The sequence below is a fragment of the Bos mutus genome, chromosome 12 (assembly GCF_027580195.1).
Source record: "Bos mutus isolate GX-2022 chromosome 12, NWIPB_WYAK_1.1, whole genome shotgun sequence".
In the NCBI taxonomy this organism is placed as follows: domain Eukaryota; kingdom Metazoa; phylum Chordata; class Mammalia; order Artiodactyla; family Bovidae; genus Bos; species Bos mutus.
Genome location: NC_091628.1, coordinates 48,022,547 through 48,043,265, shown reverse-complemented (window position 1 = coordinate 48,043,265; position 20,719 = coordinate 48,022,547).

The window sequence follows — 20,719 nt, the reverse complement described above, 5'->3', positions numbered from 1 at the left end:
GTCAAACTGTGCTTCCTCAGTAGATGAAGACAAGTCAACTAACTTGTAAGGTATGAAGTGTGATATATTTCAAACAAATCAATATTCTCCAAAGACTCTACAATTCTGAGTTTAATAATAATATTTTTGTCCCTGAGTGTGTAAGAAAGTTACAAACAGCACAGACCCGTTTCTCCATCCAAAGAGGATCATAACAATAGCAGTGACATCCCATGATCATAGTAATAACCAAACAATATGTTATCTTACTCAAAATTTCCCCCTAAGATTTTGTTTCTATGACCTGAGCACTTTTTTAACAAAGTCAGATCTTCATAAACAGTCTTATCTCAGAGGTTCAGGCCTGAACAAAGAATTGTGTCCAGAATAGATCAAAGGGCTTCCCAAGAGGCGCTAGTGGTAAAGAATCCGCCTGCCAATGCAGGAGACATAGGTGACATAAATTCAGTCTCTGGATTGGGAAGATCCCCTCCAGTAAATAATGGCAACCCACTGTAGTATTCTTGACTGGAGAATTCCAAGGACAGAGAAGCCTGGTGAGCTACAGTCCACAGGGCCACAGAAAGTCAGACACAACTGAGCATACACATCCATAGATCAAAGGAGGCGCATTATGAGTGATGGTTTGGAAATCCTTTTAATCCTGTGAACTTTGGTTAGTATCAGTGATGCTGACCCCTGGCTGAACATTAGTATCTCCAGGGCACTTATAAAGGTATCAATGCCCAGCCAATGATATCAAAATCGCTGGGGATGTAAACTAGACATAGGTAATTTTTCAGAGATCCTGCCTCCCCCAACCTCAAGTGATTCTAATGTGCAGTTGGGTTGAAAATTATTGGGTCCATCAGCATCGGGTTTTTCATTTGCAAAATAGAACTATCTTTGCTCACAAATATAAGAATTAAAAGAGACAATGTATATAAAGCACTGGGCACATTTTAGATATTTGATAAAAATTCTTTCTTATCCTCATGCTCCTTCAGTTAATTCCCTTACATTCCACTAATTTCTTGGACACTAGAAATGTTTTCTTCTCTAATAGTATCTTTTCAGTGGGTTTATTTATTTGTTGCTTGTAGTTGAAATGGACCCACAGCTTTCGGCAGTGATTCAACCTCGACCCACGTGAGGGATACTTTATATTTCCCCACCAGCAACATCAGAACTTTCCTAAGCAGAGACAGGCTGTTAAGAATTCCTTCCCTCCCCTCTAGCTGGTCAACCTACCCCCAAACTCCCAGAAAGATTCCCCTTAAAAATACTGTGATTTTTAGTGATTCCCGCACCAATATCTCTCTCTTTTTTTTTTTTTTTTTTTAGTATCTCTTTAAAAGTGCAGATCCCTGGGTCCTGCCCTTAACCTACTGAAATAATCTCAGGAGTTACAGCTGCCTTTTTAACAGCCTATCAGGTGGCTCTTACGTGTACTAGTGTTTGGGAAACGTTGGCAAGGAGAAAAGCGACAACTATAAACACAGCCATCAGATAATTCAGGTTAATCTCCTACGTACTACAGTTTACTCCGAGACCAGGGAGGAATGTAACGCCAAGCTTTTTTTTTTTTTTAACATCCACCTTCTCTCTAATTCCTAAAAGATTTTCTTGAACTTCAAATTGTTTTTTGCTCCCGTAACGTCTCTTAAAATGAAAGTAAAAGTTGCTCAGTCGTGTCCGACTCTTTGTGACCCCATGGACTATACAGTCCATGGGATTCTCCAGGCCAGAATACTGGGGTGGATGGATAGCCGTTCCCTTCTCCAGGGGATCTTCCCAACCCAGGGATCGAACCCAGATCGCCTGCCTTGCAGGTGGATTCTTTACCGGTTGAGCCACAAGGGAAGCCCAAGAATACTGGAGTGGGTAGCCTATCGCTTCTCCAGTGGATCTTCCCAATCCAGGAATCAAACCAGGGTCTCCTGCATTTCAGGCAGATTCTTTACCAGCTGAGCTATCAGGGAATCCCACAATGTATCTTAAATATCATCCAATTCAGTAGCTTGTTTTATAAGAAAATTTGTGACTTTCCCAAAGTTACCAACCTGGTGGCCCCATATGCCATTAAGGGAATAGCTGCCAACAAGTCTTTCAAAAGACAAAGACCTTTGTGTCAGTGGCTCCACGAAGGTACAGCTCTACATTGGCCAGAATTTGTGCACACACAGTTCTGCCACCTCTCCCATCCCTGCGCTTTTAGCAGTTTCTTCTTTTCTCTAAAGTTTAGAAGCATATCCCATTGCACAAAGTCAAGGCATGGTCAGTAGTCAAAGACAGCATCACATGAACAGCAGATTTTAAGTATATGATTGAGCAAAAAAGATTTCTACCTGGGCTGTAACAGATTTAGAAATGATTTACTTGGAGAGACCTGAGATTGTTAGGGCAAAAGCACCTTGCATACTGGTAAATGATTGTCAGAGGCTTGGGGACTGCTAAATCCCAGTCCTACCTTAGTGACACATCGTCCCAGCTACTGACTTCCAAATGCATGAGAAAAGTCAGCACAGAGCCTTATTTGTGCACAAATTCAGAAGAACCAACTCAACAAGCAATGGAAACCAAGAACAGAGCTATCATTAGAATAATCCCCTTCACAGTCATGGCTTTGGAATTTGTAAATGTACAGATACAAGGAGCCATATTTACCCATATTTACTTAACTTGGCTTCCTACTATTATTGCTTTCATTTTTATTATGAAGTGTTTTTACATTTCTGAAGCTTGATTCATTAAGTAATTGCCATCCTTCTATCTGGGTCATTGGTCATATTTATTGCAAAAGAAAAATACAAATCATTATTCAAGAGCAAATTCCACATATTTTCCACATCCTAAACTTTTCAACCTCTCTTATTTTGTGCAGGTTTGATTCGTTCCAAGGAATAGCACATTCCCCAGAGGTAATCAGACTGAGACAGGAGAGGAAAGGGTTGGTCTTTAATAGAGAGGACCACAGAGTTTTTGCCTGTCCTTAATATTAGGCTTTGTTTCTGAACATTATTAAGAGGTTTTCAAAAGAAGCCTGTGGTTAGATTGGTTAAAATTACTCTAACTCCCAAATTCTGGGGAGCATTCACACACACACACACACACACACACACACACACACTTCTCTCTCCTCTTCTTGTTCACAGAATTAGGGCATTGTTTTCCTCAATTCATTTCACTGTTGAAGAAAATATAAATGAAACATGGCAGGATGAATGGATCACATCATTAACTTAAACTGCCCCATACATGAGAAGAATGCACAGTTTGCAAAATAATGGGGTGTTTGGAGCATGTGTGTAGGAAGTGTTCTTGTTTACAATGTATACAGCACTATCCCCATTTCTTCAGCCTTCTCATTGTTTTTTTCATTCCATTCTTTTTCCACTACAGTCATTGTAGAGTCTAGATAATCCTTTTTTAGTTGAGTTCCCTGGATTGCCCTCTAAGCTATTCTTAAAAGCCCATACAACATAAACAATTTAATATTTTTAAAAACCAAAAGCTACAGGAGGCCCCTAAATGAATGCAAAGGAAAGGCCCTTTCACCCTCTTAACCTTTTCCTAGGAAAGCCAGCACATCTGGGGAGGAAGAGCAGAAGCAGGCAGCGTTTACCAAGGGTTTGCTGCCATGCACTGTGTTAGGTGTTTTACTAGAGACCTTGATTTCCCCCATGACAACCTTGTAAAATCAAAATTATTATCCCCACTTAACAGATAAAGAGCAGAGAATCAGAGAGGTGAAATGACTTGCTTGAGATTATAAAACAATAAATGGAAAGGCTCAATCCAAAGCTAGGCTGGTTTAACTGACTTTAAAGGCTATGTTTGTTCTTCCTGTACTGTTCAAAGATGAATATCTGTTTCTTTGCGAAGATACCATAGATTGTTTCCATGGAATACAGGATTTTTGTTTCTTTGCTTGTTTGAATTTGAGGCGGGGGTGGGTGGGGGATTAAATCCTGTGGGTTATCTGAGTTGTTGTCAGGACAGAGAGTTAGAACCGTGATACTATGGTGTCCTCAAGCCCAGAATGATCTCCATCTAAAAGTTATTTGTGATAATCAGTTAACTATCGAGTCCCTGATACTGGGAAAGGTTGAGGGCAGGAGGAGAAGGGGGCGACAGAGGATGAGATAGTTGGATGGCATCACCGACTCAATGGATATGAGTTTGAGCCAACTCCGGGTGATAGTGAAGAGCAGGAAAGCCTGGCGTGCTGCAGCCCATGGGCTCGCAAAGACTTGGACATGACTTAGTGACTGTATTCTTATCAAGTCCAGCTGCTCCTATCTGTGAAGCAGAAAACAAGGCAAACCCAACCAAGACATGTAGAGTCGATGAGACATTTGGACGTGTATGATTGGCAAAGAGGGCGTGGCTTGAGCCCCTGAGAGACAGTACAGAATGTGCTGCCAGAAGTCTTCTCTGAAGGTACCATGGTCTCTTTGGGATCTCCTCAGGGACCCACTCACATGCAGACTTTTCACTGAGAAATTGGATGTTTCCTCACCTTGTTAAGTGCTTCCCTGGTGGCTCAGATGCTAAAGTATCTGCCTGCAGTGCAGGAGACCTGGGTTCAATCCCTGGGTCAGGAAGATCCCCTGGAGAAGGAAATGGCAATCCACTCCAGTACTCTTGCCTGGAAAATTCCATGGACGGAGGAGCCTGGTGGGCTACAGTCCACGGGGTCACAAAGAGTCGGACACGACTGAGCGACTTCACTTTCACTTTCACCTTGTTACCTCTCAGAAAGCGAATGACACCGGATAGTAGAATATCATCATTCTGACAAACAGGAGCCTCAGTGGATCATGGGGCCAAAAGAGGAAGCATGGGAGCCACTTCTGAGTGAGAAGCAAGGACATCCTTAGTCACAGGCTGTTCTTGCTTTTTGCTTTAACCATGTGATAAACCCGTGTCATAAAAGACAGCAACAAAATAAGGGAATGCTATGTCCTTCCACACCACGCTGGTTTCCCAGAATCCTTACAACACCCAAGGCAAGTACAATGGAAAGAGCGTGAACTCTGGAATTGCAGTGATCTGGTTTTGCATTTCAGATAAACAATTAGCTAGTTAAATTTACCTCTCTGAGTCCCTGTGTCCTCACCTATAGAACAGGGATAATAGTACCGATCTTAACACATTGTTCTGAGGATTAGAGACAATAGTAGTGAAATGTCTAGACGAAACTCAAGAAAGGGTCCTGCCATTGTTGTTTGGTTATTTTAGCCTAAAAATGGCCCAGGCATAAAATGGCAGAGTTTGAAGGAGTCTGGAGGTCTATTCCAACAGCTTTCCAATGTAGAAATATCTTCTGTCTCACATCTTTGATAGACAACAATTTGAATACTTTCTGCCCTGGTAGGTAATCTGGGCCCACTGTTGGATCTATAGAGCAAAAATGGTGGATTATTGATCACATATTTGTAGAACTGGAAAACTATGAAGTGAGGTTATTCAAATGGATTTTTTTCATTCAAGAAGCATAGATGAGTTTTGAACAAGGTAGAATAAATGAGTTAATGAAGTTCTTCTCCATATTTTAGAAAAGAAACTTTAAAAAGTTTAGGTGTATCCACATTTGAGAAAGAGACTGGAGTAGCCATCCTTAGAGGGAAAAAAGAATGATCACTCCTCAAATCACTGCAACAGCCTTAATTTGTGCTTTGCTTGCAAGTATGACCATGAAGTGTCTATAAAGTTAACTAGATAAATTTTCTATTTTCAATTGGTCCAGGGAATAACTTGTCAGTTGATAAGGTGAACATAGCTTTGAAACTTTACCCTTTACTTACTATCAAAACTCTGGTAACAATTATGTACTCTTTGGCAACAGACAATATGCTAACAAATTTCACATAGGATATGTGTCTATTTTCCACCAAAACTAACTCAAATATAAGTCTCTCCATACATCTCATGGAAACTTGCATTACCATATGTACAATAGATAGCCAATGGGAATTTGCTGTATGGCTCAGAAAACTCAAACAGGGGCGCTGTATCAACCAGGAGGGGTGGGATGGGGAGGGGAGCTGGGAGGGAATTTCAAAAGGGAGGGGATATATGTATACCTATGGCTGATACATGTTGAGGTTTGACAGAAAACAGCAAAATTCTGTAAAGCAATTATCCTTCAATAAAAAAATAAATTAATTTAAAAATTTAAGTCTCTTTGCTTAATAAGAGAAAAAAACAAGGTACAGAATTTGGTCAAACATTCCAAAGACTCAGCTTTTTCTCTAACATTCAGCTTTACTCATTAGTTTGATTTTAATTTTGGTTTAGGGGTATAATTTATACACAATAAAGTATATAAACCTTTAGTGGGCAGTTTAAGAAATTTTTACTTATATATATACACATTCAGTAACCATCAGCCAGATCAAGATATGAAAACTTTCATCACCTCAGAAAGATCACTCATGTCCCTCCCCAGTTAAAGAAGTTCTGCCCAGTTCTATAATGTAACTTGGCTTTTCTCCACACTTTTCATATATTCTTTTGTTTGAAAAATAAATCGATAAATATATGCTGATGAGAACTTCATTCAATAATTCATTATCAGCTCAAATTCAGTGCTAATCACTAGAAATATAAACATGAAAACTGATATACTCTTGCCTTCAAGTTTTTTCAATCGTTTTGACTTTAGAAATCCCATGTAGGGTATTTTCAATATTTAAAGCACAGTTTTTCAAGGTGTTCAAAATCATTAATCATCATGAAATGCAAATCAAAACCACCATGAGATATCACCTCATATTTGTTAGAATAACCATTATCAAAAAGACCAAAGATAACAAATATTAGTGAGGACGTAGAGAGAAGAGAACCCTTACACACTGTTGATGGGCATATAGAATGGTGCAGTCACTATGGAAAACAAGGCACAGGTTCCTCAAAAACTTAAAAATAAAACGTTTATATAATATTGCAAGTTCATTTCTTGGTATGCAGCCAAAGGAAACAAAATCAGTATCTTGAAGAGCTATCCACACTCGAGTTCATTGCAGTATCATTCAAAATAGCCAAGACATGGAAACAACCTAGATGTCCATTGGTAAATGAATGGATAAAGAAAATGTGTTAGGAACTTCCCTGGTAGTGCAGTGGATAAGAATCCACCTACCAGTTCAGGGGACACAGGTTCAATCCCTGATCCAGGAGGATCCCATATGCCTTGGAGCAACTAGGCAGGTGCTCCACAGTAGATAAGCCACCAAAACTAGAGAGCAGCCGCTGCTCACTGCAACTACAGAAAGCCTGCACAAAGCAACAAACACCCAGCACAGCCCAAAAAAAAAAAAAGAATAAATTAAAAAAAAGAAAATGTGTTAGATATATATTACAAAGTAATATTATTCAGCCATAACAAAAGAAAGATACGTTGCCATTTGTAATAACATGGATGAAACTGGAGGGCATTATGCTAAGTGAAATAAGCCAGGCTGAGAAAGACAAATGACAAATGCTAAATCGTATCATTCCATATGAAATGTTAAAAAAAATTTGTTGAACTCATAAAAACAAAGTAGAATGGTGGCTGCCAAGAACTGGAGTTCGGGAGAAATGGGGAAATGTTGGTTAAAAGATAAAAATTTTTTATTGTAGGATGAATAAGTTCTGAGGATCCAATGTACAGTATAGTGACTATAGTTAATAATACTATACTGTGTATTTTAAAGTTGCTAATCCACTATTCAGTATAGTAATTATAGTTAACAATATTGTGTTATATACTTGAAACTTGCTAAGAGTAAAGCTTCAGCATTATCCCTACACACAAAAATGATAACTAACAATGTGAGGTGATGGATGTGATAAGTAACTTGATTGTAGTGTTTCTCAGTGTATGTGTATGTCAAATCATCACGGTGTTGACTTCAAATATATACAAGTTTATTTGTCAATTATATCTCAGTAAAGCTGGGGGTAGAGTAAAGTAATATTTTTCAGTAATGCAAAAAAGTCCTGCATCAGGTATCCCACTGTAGATACTAACTAGATTAACCACTGGAAATGTTGCTGTCTATCCCACAAACCACTGTATCTACCCCCAAAAATAGCTACCTTTGTAAAAAAAATTTTAGATTTATTTTTATCGAAGTAACATTGGTGTATAAAGTTTCATTTGAACATTTTCATTTCTGTACACCCTATAGCATGCTCAGCACCAAAAATTTTGTCTCCATCCATCAGCATAGAGTTGATCCCCTTAACCCATTTCACCAGCCCTACCCAACCTTACCCCTTTCCCTCTGGTAACCACTACTCTCTCCTCTGTATCTATATGTTTGTTTTTGTTTAGTTTGCTTTGCTCACTTTTTTTGTTGTCTTTTTTTTTGCTTTTATATTCCACATAGGAATGATATTATATGGCATTTGTCTTTCTCCATCTAACTTATTTCCCTTAGCATAAAACCCTCAAGGTCCGTCCATATTGTCTCAAATGGTAAGAGTTCTCTTTTATAGATGAGTAGTATTCCATTGCATCATATATATACCAGCTTCCCAGGTGGCCCAATGGTTAAGAATCTGCCTGCCAATGCAGGAGACACAAGAAATGTGGGTTCAACCCCTGGAGTAGGAAATGGCAGCCCACTCCAGTATTGTTGCCTGAAAAATTCAATGGGCAGAGGAGCCTAGTGGGCTACAGTTCATGGGGTGACAAAGAATCAGACATGACTGAGCATACACATACTTGCACTCATATACATACATATATATATATATATAACACCTGCTTTATCTATTTATTCATTAATGAGCCCTTCCTTCAGTTGTCTCCATATCTTGGCTTAGGTAAATAATGTCACAACAAACTCAGGTGAGCATATATCTTTTTGAATTAGTGTTTTCATATACTTTGGATAAATATACAGAATTAGGATAGCTGGGACATATGGTAATCCTATTCTTAATTTTTGGAGAAATCTCCAGACTGTTTTCTGTAGTGATTGCACTGATTTATATTCCCACCAACAGTGTGTGAATGTTCTCTATTCTCTACATCCTTGCCAAAACTTGTTATCTCTTGCGCTTTTTGACAATAGTCATTCTAATAGGTGTGACATGATATCTCACTGTGCTCTGACTTGAGTTTCCCTAATAACTAGTATTGTTGAATATCTGTCATGTGTCTGTTAGCCATCTATATGTCTTCTTCAGAAAAATGTCTCTTCAACTCTTCTGCTCATTGCTTAATGAAGCTAAAATGAGTTATTGAGTTTGTTGTTGTTGTTGAGTTGTACGAGTTCTTTATATAGTTTTTATATTAACCTTTTATCAGATATAATACATTTTAATACATTTTGAGTTGATCTTTGTGTATGGTGACAATATACAGCCTTGAAGTACTCCTTTTCCTATTTGGAACCAGTCTGTTGTTCCATGTCCAGTTCTAACTGTTGCTTCCTGACCTGATACAGGTTACTCAGGAAGGTCAGGTGGTCTGGTATTCCCATCTCTTTCAGAATTTTCCACAGTTTATTGTGATCCACACAGTCAAAGGCTTTGGCATAGTCAATAAAGCAGAAATAGATGTTTTTCTGGAACGCTCTTGCTTTTTCCATGATCCAGCTGATGTTGGCAATTTGTTCTCTGGTTCCTCTGCCTTTTCTAAAACCAGCTTGAACATCTGGAAGTTCACAGTTCACATATTGCTGAAGCCTGGCTTGGAGAATTTTTTTTTTTTTTTTTCTTCCTTGTGGATTTGTATGTAGGCTTCAGTACAGAGACAAAATTGACTAGGCTATCAGTCATTCGTGATTGAACTCGATCTTAAGTCCCTCCCCTCTCCCCAGTGATCAGGAAGAAGGACTGAAAGTTCCAACCTTCTCATCTCAAGGTTTTTTCCCCTCTGACAACTAGCTCCCATCCCTAGGTGCTTCTCAAAAGTCACCTCATTAACATAACAAAAAACACCTTGATTATTTTGAGAATTTTGAGCATCACTTTACTAGCGTGTGAGATGAGTGCAATTGTGCAGTAGTTTGAGCATTCTTTGGCATTGCTTTTCTTTGGCATTGGAATGAAAACTGACCTTTTCCAGTCCTGTGGCCACTGCTGAGTTTTTCAAATTTGCTGGCATATTTAGTGCAGCACTTTCACAGCATCATCTTTTAGGATTTGAATTAACTCAACTGGAATTCCATCACCTCCACTCTTATATGCAGAGTACATCATGAGAAACGCTGAGCTGAATGAAGCACAAGCTGGAATCAAGATTGCCAGGAGAAATATCAATAACCTCAGATATGCAGATGACACCACCCTTACGGCAGAAACTGAAGAGGAACTAAAAAGCCTCTTGATGAAAGTGAAAGTGGAGAGTGAAAAAGTTAGCTTAAAGCTTTAACATTCAGAAAACAAAGATCATGGCATCTGGTCCCATCACTTCATGGGAAATAGATGGGGAAACAGTGGAAATAGTGTCAGACTTTATTTTTGGGGGCTCCAAAATCACTGCAGATGGTGACTGCAGCCATGAAATTAAAAGACACTTACTCCTTGGAAAGAAAGTTATGACCAACCTAGATAGCATATTCAAAAGCAGAAACATTACTTTGTCAACAAAGGTCCGTCTAGTCAAGGCTATGGTTTTTCCAGTGATCATGTATGGATGTCAGAGTTGGACTGTGAAGAAAGCTGAGCGCCAAAGAATTGATGCTTTTGAACTGTGGTGTTGGAGAAAACTCTTGAGAGTCCCTTGGACTGCAAGGAGATCCAACCAGTCCATTCTGAAGGAGATCAGTCCTGGGTGTTCATTGGAAGGGCTGATGCTAAAGCTGAAACTCCAGTACTTTGGCCACCTCATGCAAAGAGTTGACTCATTGGAAAAGACCCTGATGCTGGGAGGGATTGGGATCAGGAGGAGAAGGGGACAGTGGATGATATGGCTTGATGGCATCACGGACTCGATGGACATGAGTTTGGGTAAACTCCGGGAGTTGGTGATGGACAGGGAGGCCTGGCGTGCTGTGATTCTTGTGGTCGCAAAGAGTTGGACATGACTGGGCGACTGAACTGAACTGAACTTGTGTATGGTACACACATGTCATACAGTGGGTATGAGATAGTGACTGATTTTTTTGCATGTGGCCATCTAGTTTTCCTAACACTGCTGTTTGAAGATAGTATCCTTCTTCCATTGTATGCTTTCCGTTCCTTTGTTGCAAATTAATTGTCCATATATGTGTGGGTTTATATCTTAGCTTTCAATTTTGTTCCGTTGATCTATACATGTGTTTTCCTGTCAATACTATGCTTTTTTTTAATTGTTATGGCTTTATACTACACTTTGAAATTGGGGTGTGTTACCTTCAGGTTTCTTCTTTTTTCTCAGGATTGCTTTGTCTTTTCAGAGTCTTTTGTGGAGCTCTACAGAAGGCAATGGCACCCCACTCCAGTATTCTTGCCTGGAGAATCCCATGGACGGAGGAGCCTGGAAGGCTGCAGTCCATGGGATCGCTGCGGGTTGGACACGACTGAGCAACTTCACTTTCACTTTCCACTTTCATGCATTGGAGAAGGAAATGGCAACCCACTCCAGTGTTCTTGCCTGGAGAATCCCAGGGATGGGGGAGCCTGGTGGGCTGCTGTCTATGGGGTCGCACAGAGTTAGACACAACTGAAGTGACTTAGCAGCAGCAGCATGAATTCAAGAATTTGGGGTTTTATTTCTGTTAAAAGTGTACTTGAGATTTTCATAGGGATTGCATTGAATCTGTAGGTTGCTTTAGGTAATATGGATATTTTAATAATGTCAATTCTCGGAATAAATTGGAAAACTGGGATTGACATATACACACTAAAAATATTGGAGAAGCCAATGGCACCCCACTCCAGTAGTCTTGCCTGGAAAATCCCATGGATGGAGGAGCCTGATAGGCTGCAGTCCGTGGGGTCGCTAAGAGTCGGACACGACTGAGCGACTTCACTTTCACTTTTCACTTTCATGCATTGGAGAAGAAAATGGCAACCCACTCCAGTATTCTTGCCTGGAGAATCCCAGGGACGGGGGAGCCTGTTGGGCTGCCGTCTACGGGGTCACACAGAGTCGGACACAACCAAAGCGACTTAGCAGCAGCAGCAGCAGCACACATAAAATAGGGGCTTCTCTGGTGGCTCAGATGGTAAAAAAAATCTGTCAGTGATGCAGCGGACCTGGGTACGATCCCTGGGTCGGGAAGACACCCTGGAAAAGGAAATAGCTACCCACTCCAGTACTCTAGTCTGGAGAATTCCATGGACAGGGAAGCCTGGCCTTCTGTAGTCCATGGGGTCACAAAGAGTCAGACATAATATAGCAACTGAACAACAAATAGTACCATTTTTGCTGCATCCCACACATTTCCATATTTGGTATATTCATTTTGATTTGTCTTCAGGTAATTTTTGAGTCCTCCTTAGATTTCTTCACTGACCTGATAATTGTTGAGTACCATGTTGCTAGTCTCTATGTATTTGTGATTTTGTTGTTGTTGTTGTTTTTTCAGCTTTCTTCTTGTAATTTGTTTCTAGTTTCATGCCACTGCAATTGGGAAAGATGCTTGATATGATTTCAAACTTCTTAAATTTATTGAGACTTGTTTTCTGAGCAAACACATAGTCTGTCCTTGAGAAAGTTCCATGTGCCCTTGAGAAGAATGTGTATTCTGCTGCATTAAGATGGAATGTTCTCCACAAATTTATAAATCCATCTGGTCTAATGTTTCATTTAAGGCCATTGTTTCCTTGTTGACATTCTGTCTGGATGATCTAGCCACCGAAGCAGAGTGTTAACATTCTCCACTATGATTGTGTTGCTGTCAATTTCTCCCTTTAGGTCTGTTAATAATTGTCTTATATATTTTTGTTCTCTTATGTTAACCTTTTTGCTTTCTTTTTTCACCCATAGGTAAAGTTTGGCATCTATAAGGCCTAAACTGGTGGCTTCCCTGGTGGCTCAGCAGTAAAGAACCTGCCTGCAATGCAGGAGATGCACAGGAGAAAGGATTTGATCCCTGAGTCAGGAACATTCTCTGGAACGGGGAAATGGCAATCTGCTCCACTATTCTTGATTGGGAAACCCCATGGACAGAGAAACCTGATGGGCTACAGTCCATAGTGTGACAAAGAGTCAGACACGACTGAACATGCACAAGGCCTAAACTATTATCCAGAATTTGCATTGGCCTTCCCGTATTTATCCTTTTACTTACTTCTTCTTTTGCCCTTTCTTAAATTAGTCATTGTTCTTTCGATTACTCAGGAACTTATTTTCTGACTAGGTGAATATACTTTCTTAATTCAAACAGAATCTTGTAAAACAGTAGCAAATAAAGAGCAGCTGTTAATAAAATGGCTTGTCAATCCAATCGTCTCAGGCTCATATATAGTATCTAGACATGTTTGCCTAGAATTATTTTCATGATTCTATCACTTTCAGTGTTAGAATAACAATCTTCTTCAGAGTGGTTTGATTTTATTTGTCCCTTTAGATTTTGTTCATAGTTCTTTCTCTCCTACATTTAGTTGAATGTTTAATTAATTGACTTTCTTCCATTCTGCATGTAGGACCATAGATTTCCTTCAAAGTAGGAATTTGGCACCACACATTTTTCCAAATAGATTAGTATTCATTATTTTTAACTCAGACTATAATAATTCAAGTAAGTAGTGATTTGAGAAGTATTTTTAATTTTAAAATATTTTTAAAGGGTTTAGTTTTGTTTTAAATAGTAGTATTTATTCCTGGTTTACTATGTGGTTCAGTTTTCAGGGCTTTTTGTGTATTCATATGAAAACAAATAGATGATCAACTTTTGGAAATATTCCACGGACACCTGAGAAGAATTATAGTTTGTTTTATTATTGAATTATTATCAATCCATCCCCATTACTTACATTATCTAGATTCTGTACACCTTTATTTTGGAGTAAGGAGCAGGAAGGAAACTCTGGGGAGATTGGCAGATTGAATTATTGCTTCTGTCAATTTTTCCTCTCATTTGTAAGGTTTCTTTTCATATATCTTCTCTATTGTCATTCAGTAGTATAAATTTAATCTTATTAATGACTTTGTTGTATAAAATATTATTATCCCTATTTTCTTTTCAGTTATTCTTATTGATAAACCTTGGCTATGGTTGTTTTACAGGTTAATCAACTGAATACCTAGGACACCTAATGGAATCTTTAAATGATATATATTTACTGATAAAACAAATGTGTTTAATCTTTTAAAATCTTATTTGTGAATGCTTTTTATGCTTCTTTATTGTGTCTTGGATATTTTGTTTTTATTCTATAATCTACAATACCCCAAGGAGTAAGAGTTCTTCTCTGCTCTCCATGCCAAAAGTTTTATTTGGTGTGAAGAGTCCCATCTCAAAAGAGAGTGCCATGACCGGACAAGTAAATCTGTCCAAATTTGAGCTTCAGTAGCTTGTCCATTTGGCTCTCTTAAGTTCTTGTTCAAGCTGGTTTTAGAAAAAGCAGAGGAACCAGAGATCAAATTGCCAACATCCACTGGATCATGGAAAAAGCAAGAGAGTTCCAGGAAAACATCTATTTCTCCTTTATTGACTATGCCAAAGCCTTTGACTGTGTGGATCACAATAAACTGTGGAAAATTCTTCAAGAGATGGGAATACCAGAGCACCTGACCTGCCTCTTGAGAAATCTATATGCAGGTCAGGAAGCAACAGTTAGAACTGGACATGGAACAATAGACTGGTTCCAAATAGGAAAAGGAGTAAGTCAAGGCTGTATATTGTCGCCCTGCTTATTTAACTTATATGCAGAGTATATCATGAGAAACACTGGGCTGGAAGAAGCACAAGCTGGAAAAACACCAATACAGTATACTAACGCATATATATGGACTTTAGAAAGATGGTAACAATAACCCTGTGTACGAGACAGCAAAAGAGACACTGATGTATAGAACAGTCTTTTGGACTCTGTGGGAGAGGAGAGGGTGGGATGATTTGGGAGAATTGCATTGAAACATGTATAATATCATATATGAAACGAGTCACCAGTCCAAGTTCGATGCACGATACTGGATGCTTGGGGCTGGTGAACTGGGATGACCCAGAGGGATGGTATGGGGAGGGAGGAGGGAAGAAGGTTCAGGATGGGGAACACATGTATACCTGTGGCGGATTCATTTTGATATATGGCAAAACCAATACAATATTGTAAAGTTAAAAAATAAAATAAAGTGCTATTTTAAATGAAAAAAAAATAAATAAAAGGTGATCAATTAAAAAAAAAAAAAATTGCCTGGAGAAATATCAATAACCTCAGATATACAGATGACACCAACCTTATGGCAGAAAGTGAAGAAGAACTAAAAAGCCTCTTGATGAAAGAGGAGAGTGAAAAAGTTGGCTTAAAGCTCAACATTCAGAAAACGAAGATCATGGCATCTGGTCCCATCACTTCATGGCAAATAGATGGGGAAACAGTGGAAGCAGTGTCAGAGTTTATTTTGGGGGCTCCAAAATCACTGCAGATGGTGATTGCAGCCATGAAATTAAAAGACACTCCTTGGAAGAAAAGTTATGACCAACCTAGATAGCATATTCAAAAGCAGAAACATTACTTTGCCAACAAAGGTCCATCTAGTCAAGGTTATGGTTTTTCCAGTGGTCATGTATGGATGTGAGAGTTGGACTGTGAAGAAAGCTGAGCACCAAAGAATTGATGCTTTTGCACTGTGGTGTTGGAGAAGACTCTTGAGAGTCCCTTGGACGCAAGGAGATCCAACCAGTCCATTCTGAAGGAGATCAGCCCTGGGATTTCTTTGGAGGGAATGATGCTAAAGCTGAAACTCCAATACTTTGGCCACCTCATGCGAAGAGTTGACTCATTGGAAAAGACTCTGATGCTGGGAGGGATTGGGGGCAGGAGGAGAAGGGGATGACAGAGGATGAGATGGCTGGATGGCATCACTGACTTGATGGACGTGAGTCTGAGTGAACTCCGGGAGTTGGTGATGGACAGGGAGGCCTGGCGTGCTGTGATTCATGGGGTCGCAAAGAGTCGGACATGACTGAGCGACCGAACTGAACTGAACTGAAGTTCTTGTTATGGGTCAAACTACATTCCAAAATGATGTTTGAAGTCCTAACCTTCAGTACCTCTCAATGTGACCTCACTTGTAAATAGAGTCTTTGCAGACCTCAAGTTGAGGTTATTAGGGTGGCCTCAAAGCCAGTATAGTATCTTCCCAGTGGCTCAGTGGTTAAGAGTATGCCTACAATACAGGAGACTGCCTGCAATGCAGGAGCTACAAGTTCAATCCCTAGGTCAGGAAGATCTCTTGGAGAAGGAAACAGAAACCTACTTCAGTAATCTTGCTTGGGACATCCCATGGCCAGAAGAGGGCTACAGTCTATGGGATTACAAGAGTCAGATACGGCTTAGTGACTACACCACCACCACCACCAAAGCCAGTGCAACTGGTTGTGTATATAAGAAGAGTAGAGACACAGGAACAGGACAGCCATGTGACAATGGAGGCAGAAATGGGAGCAACATATCTACAAGCCAAGGAATGCCCTAAGTTGCTGGCAAACACCGGAAACTAAAAGAGGCAAGGAAGGATTCTCCCATATGGGTTTCAGAAGTAGCATGGCACGGCTGACAGCTTGATTTCAAACCTCCAGCCCTAAGAACTGTGGGACAATACATTGCTTGTAAGCTATTCAGTTGATGATTCTTTGTTTCTACAGCTTTATGAAACTAGTACAGCTATGTTCACCAATTTAGACTTTATCAGTAATAAAGGTAATTTTGGTGTCCCTCCTCCTCCCACCCCAGTTGTCTTACTTCTCATTTGGTTCAGAACTTAGGCAGGAAAATCTCTCAACATTTTAGTGCAGTGGCTGGAAATTTTGAAGAACAAAACAAAAAACCAGGAAAGGTGTTGAGTAGACCGATCTCCAAATTCAACAGAATCTTCCTGGATGGAACCAAAGAGAGCAGAAGGAAAACAAAAACAGAGGCTTAGCCTACATTGCAGGAAACGACATAAAATACAATACAATAAAAATAAAATAAACAACATAAAATAAAACAACATAAAATAAAATAAAACGACATAAAATACAAACAATGCCACATGTGGGCTGTGATATTCAAACTCAGAAAAAAGAGAGTATTTTGCTGCAGAAGTACTTTTCCTCCCCAGATCCAGGGGCAGAAGTTTCAGAAACAGCAGCAGCAGCTGCAGTTCAGGAATCTGGGAAGAGGAGACCGTCAGATGGAAACAAACATGGGAACCGAGGAGGTAAATTGACCTTTTATGAGAAGAGTGTCCCAAATATCTCTCACTGACAGAGGAGGGGCTAGGCAGAATAGCTTTTCCCCGAGATCTAGTAAAAACATAGGCCAAAGTCAACCTCTTTCTGGGAAATCTCTCTCAACTGATTGTAAGTTTTAGGTTATCATTCCAGATAATTAACATAAATTAACTGACCTGTAAATAAAACCAAGGTTTTCTTCTTCATTATGATAATTTGATCTTCTGCTGTGGTCTTTGGCCAGGTCTTCTGTGGTCCAAGGACAGAGATCGTAGGAATATTACTTTGCCTGAAATGATTGATTTAGAGTCTGTGAGTTGCTTGTTTTTATACACTTGTGTGAGGTCAGACTTGTGACAACCTTATGGATTGTTTACTATTTAGACTTCTGTTCAACTGGACAGTGTTCAAAACAGTGAAGCTCCAGGGGCAACAGTTCCTGCTCATTCTCTCCTCCCCACTGCCACCTCGGGTCCCTCTCAGCAATCTGAGACAGAGGACTCAAGAGGAACACAAAGGGGTTTCTGCCAGCACAGACTTTGGAGATTTATGACCATTCCAAGCTGATATGTGGGTAACATAATTTTGAAGTATTTGGAAAGCTTTCCTTAATAGTTAATCTAAATCCATTCTGCTACAAGATAAGCATATTCAATGGCTAATTTCTTTTTTTTTTTCCCTCGAGAAAATGGGCATAATATACATCCCTTTCAATATAACCCTTATATCTGCATTAACATTTTGAATTAGAGTCACTAGTGACTCTCAGAACTACTTTGCTTGATTGGTAACATTTTACAAACTAAATGAGTACATTTAAATGGCTTTGGGATTTCCAGGTGGCAATAGTGGTAAAGAACCCGCCTGCCAATGCAGGAGACATAAGAGATGCAGGTCTGGAGAGATCCTCTGGAGGAGGGCATAGCCACCCACTCCAGTATTCTTGTCTGGAGAATCCCATGGACAGAGAAGCCTGGGAGGCTACAGTCCATAAAGTAGTAAAGAGTTGGACAGACTGAAGTGACTTAACATGCACGCGTGAGTGTCTTTAGCCATGGGTTGCACTTTTCAGGCCAATCATATACCCCATTGCCCTTATTGTTACATTGAGCCAGACCAAGAAATGCAGGCTCTAAGGGGTTGATTGACTTGCTGAGAGCTACCATACAATTAGTAATGGTGGATCTAGAGTCTAATTTTTTTTACCATAAAGCACTGCCTTTCTAAGCAAAGTCAGAGTAAATGTATCCCAATCCCCTATTGTCTGTTGCTTTAAGTTTTCAAACATAGTTACTAGAATATTAAAAGGGATAATAAGTGATCAAACAATTGTGAGAGGAAAAGGGCATTATTAAGATTGTTGGCTTTAGGTTTTCAATGAAGTAAAATCACACGCTATGACTATTTACAGTAGCCAAGATATGGAAACAACCTCAATGTCCATCAACAGATGAATGGATATAGAAGATGTGGTACACATATGTAGTGGAAAATACTCAGTCATATAAAGGAGTGAAATAATGCCATTTGTAGCAACATGAATGGACCTAGAGATTATCGTACTAAGTGAAGTAAATCAGGATGAGAGACAAATAACATATGATATCACTTATATGGGGAACCTAAAATATGATGCAAATAAACATCTACAAAACAGAAACAGTTTCACAGACATAGAGAACTGACTTGTGGTTGCCAAGGGGGAGGGGTGGAGGAAGGATGCATTGGAAGTCTGGGGTTAGCAGGTACAAACTATTATGTATAGAATGGATAAATGACAAGTCTTATTGTATAGCGCAAGTAACTATATTCAATATCCTGTGATAAACCATAATGGAAAAGAATACAAAAAATAATATATATGTGTATAACCAAATCACTTTGTTATGCAGTAGAAATTAACACAACACTGTACATCAACTATACTTCAATAAAATAAATTATAAAATAAAATCATATGCTGTGAATAGTTTGTGGGGATGTCCTAGGCAAACACATTATGAGAACTGTAAAAATGATATATTGATGTCTTAATTACTCAAGCATTGTGCTTTGTGCACAGATTCCCAGTTCTAGTCAGTTACCTTGGTTTACTTCAATTGCCAAGTAGAGTCACCTACATTTATACTGAAACAGCTAGAGAAGAAAAGATCTGGGCAGGGATCAGGGAAAATACTGGAAAGTCTTTCGAAATTTTGAGGGCTGAGTTACTCTTCTAAAGGCCTCCCCAAAATAGCCTTCAGCTTTTTGAGCCCAGAATCATAGTAAATGGATGTTCTTTATCATCACCAAATGAAGACAAAACTGTTCCCTTTCTTAAGATGACTTTGAAACTGAAGATATGCTAAGAGTCTGCAAAATTCTTTTGTAAAATGGTAGTGTTTTGACATCCTTTATCTCTGTAAAATCAATGAGAAAATTTAGCCTGAAAAAAAATTGTGGTCAAAAGAACTAGATGAGAGGAAATCTTTGAAGGAGTATATCCCAATGGGGGAGCGTCATTGCTCACTGACATTGTTTAGAAATCCTGGTGTGTGGTTGTAATAAAAGTAGACTGGCATTTAGTTGGCTTTAAGTTGCCTTTAAGTTTCTCCTCAGTCACTGAAATCTCTTACTGCCTGAACACAAGGTGAACCCTTTCCACCTGCAAAAGAACAACACCTTGATTAAATTCCAGACACCACCAACGGTACTTTGGGTTCTCTGTAATAATGATGACAAATACCAATGGAAATATAATCTCATGGAACTTATGATAATAAAAGTTTAATTTTCTTTTCTTCCAGCTTTACTGAGATATAATGAACATCTAGTTTAATGTTTAAATTAATCACTTAGGAAGGAGGAGCCAAGATGGCGGAGGAGTAGGACGGGGAGAACTCTTTCTCCCCCACAAATTCATCAAAAGAGCATTTAAATGTCAAGTAAATTCCACAAAACAACTTCTGAATGCTGGCAGAGGACATCAGGCACCCAGAAAAGCAACCCAACTCTTCGAAAGGAGGTAGGAAAAAATATAAAAGACAAAAAAAGAGACAAAAGAGGGAGGGACGGAGTTCTGTCCCGGGAAGGGAGTCTTAAAAAGAGAGAAGTTTCCAAACACCAGGAAACCTTCTCACTGCCGAATCTGTGCCGAGCTTTGGAAGCACAGAGGGCAACTTAACAGGGAGAAAAAATAAATAAACAATTAAAACTCGCAGATTGCGAGCCCTACGGTAACTCCCCCAGCGGAGAAGCAGCGCAGACACCTGCACACGCCATTGGCAAGCGGGGGCTGGGCGGGGAGGCGCGGCGCAGGCTGCATCGCTCAGAGTAAGAATCTGGCCTGAATACCCCGAGCACTATCTGAGCGAAATAATTTGGGCTAGCAAACCAGACTGTGGGATATCTACCACGCGAAAAGCCAGCCCCAACCTAAGACACAGCCA